Below are 9777 nucleotides of genomic sequence, written 5' to 3'. Positions count from 1 at the left end.
TAAAAAAAAATCAATGGTACATTTTAGACTAAAAAAATAAATAGATTTTACATTAAAAAATGGTACTTACAAAAAAAAAAAAAAGGATAACATTTTGCTTATAAGAAAGTGGTACATTTGTAAAGAAAAATGGGTACATTATATATAAATTATGGGTACAAATAAAAGGTTAAAAAAATTATGACTACAAATAAAAGTTTAAAAAAAAAGGGACAAAAAAACTTAATATATGGGTACAAATTAAACTTTAAAAGAAAATTGGTACAATTTAAAAAAGGGGTTGCAAATTAAAAATGGGTACAAACTAGAAGTAGAAATATATGATAAAAATTTAGCCATAAATTTAAATATGCCAAATGAAATAGTTCTAACACTAAATGAATATATTTCAAAATAAAATTTAATTATCTTGACATGTAAATATTTTATTTTTGAAATAATTAATGGCATTTATTAAAACCCAAGGACCTCAACAAAAATTGAAAATGAATAAGGTTTTAATTAATGGAGTAGAAAAAATAGGAATGAAAACCTAATTTCTCCTAATAAAAATAAATAAAAAGTCCTGTTTACAAAAGGAAGAAACGAAAATGGCGTATGTCTTGGATGAAATTGCAAAAGCACGACCATCCGAATTGCTTCATCCAACCCCAACATCTCAAATTTGTATCACTCACATTGTCAAACTTGGTGTCATTCCTTCAATTCATAGATAAAAAATTCCGATATCAAAGCAAATCAAATATTAGTTTGCTTCTAGTCTTTGTTCCTCGCTCTTTCATTAAATTGAAAAAAAAAAATCCTAAACCCTAAATCAATAACTCTCATTGTCTCCCTCAAATTTTGTATACAATTAAATCTGAGTGTGGATTTGAAATAAAGTATATATATTGACTTTCAATCATCTAAGAAAATGAAGAGAAAAACATTAAGGACCTGTTTGGTATCCTATTTGAAATTTTTTATCATTTCTCAAAACATTTCTTGAAAACAATTTTCTTTAAGACTAAAAAACTTGATTAGTTTATGATTTAAAATTTTTAAATCTTATAACTTAAACTAGACAAAGAGATCTAAAAAGAGGGGGTCGCAAGAGGGGGAGAAAGAGGAGAGAGGACGAAAGAAAGTAAGAGATGATTGAAGGAAAGAGAAAGAAGATCGGAGGAGATAGAGAGGAAGAGCAGTGAGAGAAAGAACCGAGAGAATGAAGAGAGCGGATTGGAAGAGAGATAAAAAAAGGTAAAAAAAAATAAAAAAATAAAAAAAAAGAAGAAAAGAGAGCTATATAGATTTGGAGTGAGAGGGGAGGAGGGTGAGAAAAGAAATGAGTGAGTTTAAGTTTAAAAACTCTAAAAACTCACTTTTTATGTTTTTAGAGAATAGACTATATTTTTGAGTTCAATTTTTGAAAATAGTCCTACCAAATAAGTTTTTAAAGCCTAAAACTTGAAAATTATTTTTGAGTTTAAAAAATTGGATTTGTGGAGAGTACCAAACAGACCCTAAGGGGTCTCAGATTTCATATTTCCCACCAAATGTCCAAGGCCTGCAAAAAATTAATCTTCCTCGATATGCAGTTTAACGAATGTTGGCTGAGGATACTGGCTGTTTAGGATTTTTCTATTTTCTATTAGGCTTTTGGTTTCGTTGTACTTTGGAGATCTATACTTTTTTTGTTGTGTTTGTATTGTATGTGGGCCCCTCTCTTGTAAATGTGTGTCGTTGGCAATAAAAAAGCAGCCCATCGATAAAAAAAAAAGAATTTCATAAATGAACCATATATCCAAATTTTCAATGTCGTTTGTCCCTCATCTCCAAATCCCACCATTACAGCCTCATCAAGCTCCTCGGCGCCTCCCTCTCTGGGAGCTACGTCTACCCCGTTTATAAATTCGTCGTCGACACCAACCTCGCTGACTGCCTCCGCAACCCGAAGAACCCGAGTTATACCGTCCTATCATCGTGGCTCTCTTCGATGCAGATCGCCACCGACCTTGCCCACGACCTCAATTACATGCACCACGACTCTGGCCTTGACTCAATCTCCATCCACAACCACATCAAGAGCTCCAACATCATTGTGGATGCAAATTTTCTCCTCCTCGATCTTGGACGATTTTGCACCTACAAAACAACTAGCACCTTAGGTTAAGGCCAAAAGCCTCACGCGCCCACAATGATTGGAGGGGCTTTGGTTGAAGAACCTCCGATGCCATAGTTAGAATTTTAGAGAGAAATAGTGTTTAGAGTATTTGGGATTTTTTTTATAAAAGAATTGGAATTAGTGTTTGGTGAAAATGGGAACCAATATATAGGAGAGAAAGGGTGTGGCCAGCCTTTAGGCCATGGATGATTTACTTTGGGGGGTTATGGAAATAATGGGCTAGTTATTTTGGAGAGTTATGGAAATAATTGGCTAGTTAATTAGCAAATAATAATAACCTAATTAACTAGCTATTGAATGTCATAAAAAGGGAAAGAAAATGGTAGCTAAAAGGTATGGCCGGGCCTAGTGGGTAACCGGCCTTTGGTATGTTTTTTTATTATAATTTGGTGGTTTAATTGATAATTAAGGGATTGATTAGGTAATTAATCTCTTAATTAGTCAATTTAGGAAATATGAAAGGAATATATTATTTAGCTAATTTATTAGCTAAATAATGGAATATAAAACATATAGAATAAATTAGATTTTGGGAATTACCTTATAGAAAGGATTTGATGAAATAGGCTTTAAATTGTTACCTATTTTGGGCACTTTTGATTTGGTTGAAAGATGATTGCCCGCTGCTCGCGCGTAGGAATCCATTTCCACCGTTTTAGAGGCATTAGACAGGGTTACCCTCTCTCCAGTTACCTATTTATTCTTTGTATGGAACCTCTAATTAGACACCTGAATAAATTAGGGAACCTACAAAAGTCCAATGTAGGTGTGCTTACCTCTCCTAAAGGCTTTAAAGTCTCTAATCTTATGTTTGCAGATGATTGTCTTATCTTCGGGAAGTCCACAGGGAAAGCTACAAGGAACATCCTACAAGTCCTAAATGATTTTGCAAATGTCTCAGGTTAAAATATCAATTTTCATAAGTCCTCTATTTATTTCTCAAATAAAACCCTTAATCAAATTAGAAATGATATTGTTAACATAAAACTACAATTGACAAAACTTGCTGGAAAGACATCCTTCAAATCCTTCAAATCTTTCAAATCTTTCAAATCCAACACAAAACTACAATTGACAAATATTTGGGTATCCATAATATCATTTGCTGGAAAGACCCTATCAATACTAAAGATATAATTCTTAAAGTTAAAAACAAACTTGCTGGTTGTTAAGCTAATACCCTATCTAAAGCTGGTAGACTCACCCTTATTAAGGCTTACATTGCTGGTCTTCCAAATCATGTGATTTCCTGTTTTAAATGCCTTGAAAATGTTATTAAAGAAGGATAGTAGATCATTATTTTGGGGGAAAGAGAGTAAGGTGAACCCTTTTGCTTAGGACAAAGTCTGTCTTCCCAAGTGATTGGGGGCCCTAAGCATAAGAAAAAGTAATCACTTCAATAATGCTTGCCCTGCTAAACTTGGCTGGAAAATTCTAACCGAGGAAGACAATTAGTGGTACAAATTTTTAAAATGAAATACTTAAGGAATTAATCCTTCCTTAATTGCAAAACTAGGCAAAACCACTCCCAAGCCTAGAAAGGAATCCTTAATGCCAGGCACATTATTGAGCAAGGAAGTAGGTGGTTAGTAGGAAATGGAAAGAGTATCTTCTTCTGGACCCATAATTGGGGTTTTCCTTTCCCTCTCATTAACCTCATACCTAATGATCAAATCCCTGGTTTAGACTTGAGTATTAGAGTTAGCAACTTTATCAATAGCAATACCTGGGATAAGAACGCCCTCTATAGTCTTTTGGACAGACACTATCAACAAAATTTGTAGCATTCCTCTGCCTATTTCCCAGCATGATGACTCCATGTTTTGGGGTCTCAATGCTAACGACAAATTGACAGTCAAATCTGCAACCTATTTCCCAGCATGATGACTCCTTGTTTTGGACTCTTAACTGCCTTCCGCTGCTTGAATGGCTGAATTCACTGGATTCAAAGGAAAATAATAAAGTCTTTTCCCTATGCATGGCCCTTCTCATTTGCTGGCAGATTTGGAAGGAGAGAAACATTGTTGTTTTTCAAAATGGTACCACCAACCCTAGGAAAATCATTCTCTTAGCTACTAAACTTGGTGAAGAATATTTTAAATCAAATAAAGCTAACAAAAAAGTCTGTAAGGAAAATTTGACCATCAAATGGTCTCTTCCCCTCTGTGGTAACCTTAAAATCAACTTTGATGGCTCTGTTATAAATGACCACTTGTTGCTGGTTTTGTTATAAGAAATGATTTTGGCAGGCCTATCCTTGCTTATTGTAGGAGCTTGGGGATGAATACTATCAATGTGGCAGAATGTGTTGCTTTACGGGATGTGATTTGGATGGCTATGTCCCATGGCTTCAGAAGTGTTTAGATTGTGGGGGACTCCAAACTTGTGATTGACTCCAACCTTGGGCGATGTTTTACTCCTTGGAGACTACATTTTATCACACAAGACATCAGGCAATTAGCTAGCTAGTTTGAGAATATCTCTTGGAGCCACATCTATAGAGAGGCCAACTTCGTGGCGGATGTGATCACAGACGTGGGTTTTAGTTATTGTAATCTTCATGCTGGGATGGTTATATCCCTAGCTCTGCTCATAGGGCTCTCTTATTTGATCTCATGCAACTGGGTTGTACTCATGGACATTCCCTTTAATCTTATTGCTTTTTCTATCCAAAAAAAAAAAAAGTACACACATATATATATATATATATATATATTTTTTTTTTGCTCGACAAAATTATTTCGTCGCCTTAAATTTAACTCCATAAAGATTTTCATCGCGTGTACTTTTATGCAACGAAGTATTTACACATAAAAATACTTGAAAACCAAAAATGATAGGACAAATTTCGTTGCGTCCTGGTTTACCCAATGACATGTTTTGTCATGCAAAGTTTTTTGTAACGAAGCCTTTTTTTTTTACCTCAACCTTAACGTGATGTTGCTATGTCGTAAGGCGTCGTCACGTAAGCTTTTTTGCGTGACAAAACTTTTATCTTCTTCGCGCAATTGTTTGCTTCCCGACCCTTGCACGACATTTTGGTTTTACTCGAGAAAACACTTTTCTGTAGCAGTGAATATACAAACAAGTTTGACAGTTGAATCGTGAAATTTGTCAATGCCTTCAAATTTGCAAACCAAATGATATGGTTGTTGATGATTGGTTTACTACTTAAGTGTTAATTAATGTGCTTATTTCTGATAGGTGACACATCATTTGGTTTGTAATTTGGTTGTTTTAGTCTCTTTAGCTTTACCATTTACCTTTTATATTAAAAATCGGATTTCTTTTCTGATATAGATATATAATCGCTCACTTCCCTATATATGTGTGAAATGACCGATTTGTAAACGTACATTATTCATTTGACCAAATCTAAATGGGTGTATTTTAGATACAGGCAGTTAACACACGTATACGCAAGTGAATGCGCAAACATACATAAATGAATACATTTGAACATTCAAGTAGGATCGGATGTATAAACAAACCAATCCATAGTTTCCCTCTTTAAATAACAAAATCTACAAAAACCCGCCATTCAAAATTCATGGACATTAAAAAATCATAAACAAAACCGAAAAACCCAAATCTCACTGAAGAAAAAGGAAAGATTCCAAGATTACACAAAACCCAAAATAACATAAACAAATTGCAAAGAATTTCTCAAAAGGACATATTACAATCAAAGAAAGTGAAAACCCTAATAAATTACCTCAGAGAGAAGTCGATTTTTTGGGAGCAGTTTAGCCACATCCTGAGGAAGAACCACATGCTTGTATCAACATTGAAAACAAACAAAAAGTTTATCAAAATGCAAAAAGAACTTGAAAAATGAAGAAAAATCAAAAGAAAACGAAGTAGAAAGGAGCGCACATGTACTCATAGATATAATCGTAGTACTTCTCGGAGTACTGGATCTTACCCTGCTATTTTACCCCAAACCACGATTTCAAGCAAAATCTCAAACAGGGTTTTTCAAATTTCTCAATTCAATATGAAAAATAAAGACGGTTTTCAAGAAATACAAAGAGATTGAAGTTCTAGAGAAAGAGCAGAATTCAAATTGAAGAGAGAGTGAGAGAAGAAGAAGGTGCTTTTACCTCAGAGAGCGTCGGAGGACGAACCGAATAGCACAGAAATCCCACTTTTTCAATCAGTTTTATATGGCATGGGATTTTGAATTGGAGAGATGGCACAAATGTAAATAATACAAAATTGAGGGCTTATTTCACAACAAAATTGAGGGATGGCACAAACGTAAGTAATTATTTGACTTGTTGTAAAATCGATGGTGTGTGTGCAGTGGAACAAAGAAAACAAAACACAATTACAAGGTCCCTCTATAGTCAATGTGATAGGAGTATGTCCTCGAAGCAGCAGTGGTGCTTTCATTCATTATGTGTAATAATAAGAGTACAAAGATAACTCTCTCTATTCTCTCATCTCTTCATCCTCTATTATCTTTCATCTTCCTTCCTCTTTTCTTTCTTCCATCCGTATGTTTTGTGTGTGTATGCTCTCCTTCTCATCCATTTTATGGGCAAAGCCTTAGACAAAGTTGTAGTGGGATGAGTTGTAGAGTGGTAGTGGGATGAGTTGTAATGGATGAGTGGGATGAGTTGTAATGGATGAGTATCTCCCCCTGATTTCAAAAATTCTTTAGGCTGATGTGTATTGACGCCATACTTGAACTTCTGTGGGCTCATCATTGATCTGTTTGCTTCAGTCTCTTGCATAACAGAAGTTGTGTGCAACCTTTGCCTTTGAATGATCCTTCAAAACATCATTTTTTAGCGACTGATCCATGGTTGGCATTTTTAGTGTAAAGAGCCAACATCTTATCGACCGTTTTGAGGTATTTGTTAAGGAAATTTGAGACATATCAACAGTTGAAGACGACTACTCGAGAACAATGCTACGTAAGCAATCGACGAAAGGTCCTAGGTAGTCGATTCCTGACTGGAATTTTGATTTCAGGTTCCGACTAATTGCTTTCTTTCTCATTGTCTTGCAAATAAGAGCAAGGGCAAAGGAAAAGATAGGGAAAAAACATGATATGAAAGTGTTAGGCATTCTTGCATGTCTACCTTGCCATGGAGAATGGAGGTCAACATATATAGGGATTTAAGCAAGTAGTGGTGTTGTTCCTTTACGCTTGTCGGCAACATTGGTGTAATTGGAACTGCAAAATGCACGCGTTTCAACTTTGTCAAAGACCTTTGACAAAGTTGCCTGTGATATTCGAAAAACTATGATTGCGTCTTAAAAGTGTCAACGAACTTTATTTAGGAAAATCTGGCTTTTGAAATTTGGAAAGCGGTGCCTCTTCGATTTTTGAACAAGTGGCCATGTTGCCTATTCTTTTATAGAAGCATTAATTGTATTCAAAAGCACACTCAGAAAGTTGCTGCATGTAGAAATTTCCTTTTTTTTTTTTTTTTTTTTTTGCATTTATGAGATTTCAATATATCTGACCTCTTTTTTTCTTCATCATTAACATGTCTCCTTAAGACAATATATGACACCCATCATTCTTATCCTCTAATGGTCCTCTTACGGTTAGGGACTTTATGATGAAGAATGACATAATCACTACAATGGTAGTTAGGAATTTTTTCACTCCCAAGGATAACAAGATACTTTCAAAATGGTCCAATGAATTGGTTGTTCAAAACTCTCTGGTTTTCAGTGTTCAATGTGCGAGTTGTGTATCCAATATAGGCCAATGTCTATTTGCTCGAACTCACCAAGTCGAATCATTAATGGCTGAGGTGGCAAGCTTTAGATAAAATATCAGAGGGCTCAAGCACGAGAATAGAAAGTTGCACATGTTTGCAAATAATGACTCAATGAGCATAAAAAGAAAGCTTGACCAGCTGCAGGTCTCTAAGTAATCATTAGACAGATGTTTATGGCTCTATTACAAAGGCACCCATTGCCTCCACTGAATAGAGTTCCACAAAGTATTGAGGCTCCAAATAATCAACCTCCAGTGCCTCTTCCTTCTAGAGTTCCACCAAGTACTGAGGCTCCACATGATCTGTCTTTAGTGCTTCCTCCTTCTAGGGTTCTGCCAAGTACTTGAGGCTTTACATGATTCGTCTCAAGTGCCTCCTCCTTCTGGGGTTCTGCCAAGTAATGTATGTATAAAAATTTCCTCCCTTATGCCTGAAAACTTTTATTCCAACTTGTTAGATATAGAATCCCATAGAAATTTTTTGGTTCCATGATCAATAAATAGATGAGGAAAAGATGAAATATTCTAGTTCCAAGAATATAAATCAATGGATTTATGACATATTCTAGTTCCAATCTAATATCATCAACTCTTGCAAGAGATTTTAGTATGTTGCAACAATATCATAATGAAAGTACTCACTAAGGCAATTTATACCATTCATTCATATTGAGTACATAATTTATGATTTACCCTTCCAGGGCTTACTTCAAGCAATTTGAATCCTTCATGAATTTTCTACAGTTTATGACACATTACCCTTTTAGAACTTATATAGAGCAATTTAATCACATGTATACTCGAGGGAATTTACTTATGAAGATATGATGTGGGCGACTCACAACCCTTCGTATATAATTCTCCATTCATATGAACTCGTTTACAGGAGTATAATTTCAGGTTTCAATTAGTAACCTTGTGTCATATCATGTGAGTGTATTTCACTGTATTACAACTACCCATACGTAATCTCTTTGGTTATCTTTTGGCTATTTGTATCATATACATATATATAGGTCCATTTTTCCACGTTCTTACAAAATTGTAATGGAATTTCCTTCTCCATTTTTGGCCAATAATTTTTCCCTTCGTCGACGGAAAAAGAATGGCACTTAATATCAGCACAGCTCATTGATGAATTTAGTAGCTACTTATAAAAACCCAAACTACCATTGGTGATCATCAATCTGTGATCCCATATTCTCAAGTGCATGCACATGCATAAAAGCTTTTCATTTCTTTGGATATCTATTATCTCTTCATGGGCATTACACTATCTCTTCCAGGATAGTCACAGTTTAAAGAATACGAATCATAACCTTTTCTTGAGCATTATAGAGCTTGAATTTTAATCTCCAGTTCCGGGAGTTGAGTTATTGGAACCTATATGTCTATCATGTTTGATGCATGAGACATCAAAATTCCCATGTCTGTGGATTGTCCTTCTGGGACGTGTATCCATGCGGTGACTGTCATACTTTCGGCATGCAACAATTATGTTTCGGGAATGCAATAGTTCAGTAATACCATATTCTTCTTCTTTCGAATGATTGAATCTTTTGAGTTTGAGGGTCTGCCACGCTTCAAGCGTGCAATAAATAAATCATTTGCTACCACATTATTTACCATGCTTCAGGCGTGCAACAAATAAATAATTTGTTGCCACATTACTTTGTCCAACAAGGACATCAATTCTTGTAGGCACATCTGCAACTAGTATATGTGATTTTATCACTTTCGTTGCATCATTAAATACATTTGGCATTTGATTGGCACCTTGTTGCATCATTCAATTATTCTCACTTCATTTTTACATTGATTGCTTTGTGAATTCAAAATAAGACAAAGTGGGTACATCCCACGATAATTCTCG

At 35.0% G+C, this 9777-nt stretch overlaps 1 long non-coding RNA gene across 1 annotated transcript; it reads left to right on the top strand.

The window, feature by feature from the left end:
* The first annotated feature begins 2979 nt into the window (after nt 1–2979).
* On the top strand, nt 2980–4857 carry LOC139189597 (uncharacterized). The gene is made up of 2 exons (XR_011573399.1): nt 2980–3065; nt 4414–4857. It is a non-coding gene; the product is annotated as an uncharacterized lncRNA (long non-coding RNA).
* The last annotated feature ends 4920 nt before the right edge of the window (nt 4858–9777 follow it).

This window comes from Malus domestica, chromosome 11 (genome assembly GCF_042453785.1).
Source record: "Malus domestica chromosome 11, GDT2T_hap1".
NCBI classification, from domain to species: Eukaryota; Viridiplantae; Streptophyta; class Magnoliopsida; order Rosales; family Rosaceae; genus Malus; species Malus domestica.
The sequence above is the reverse complement of the archived record's forward strand: the minus strand, read 5'-3'. Positions and strand labels throughout refer to the sequence as shown.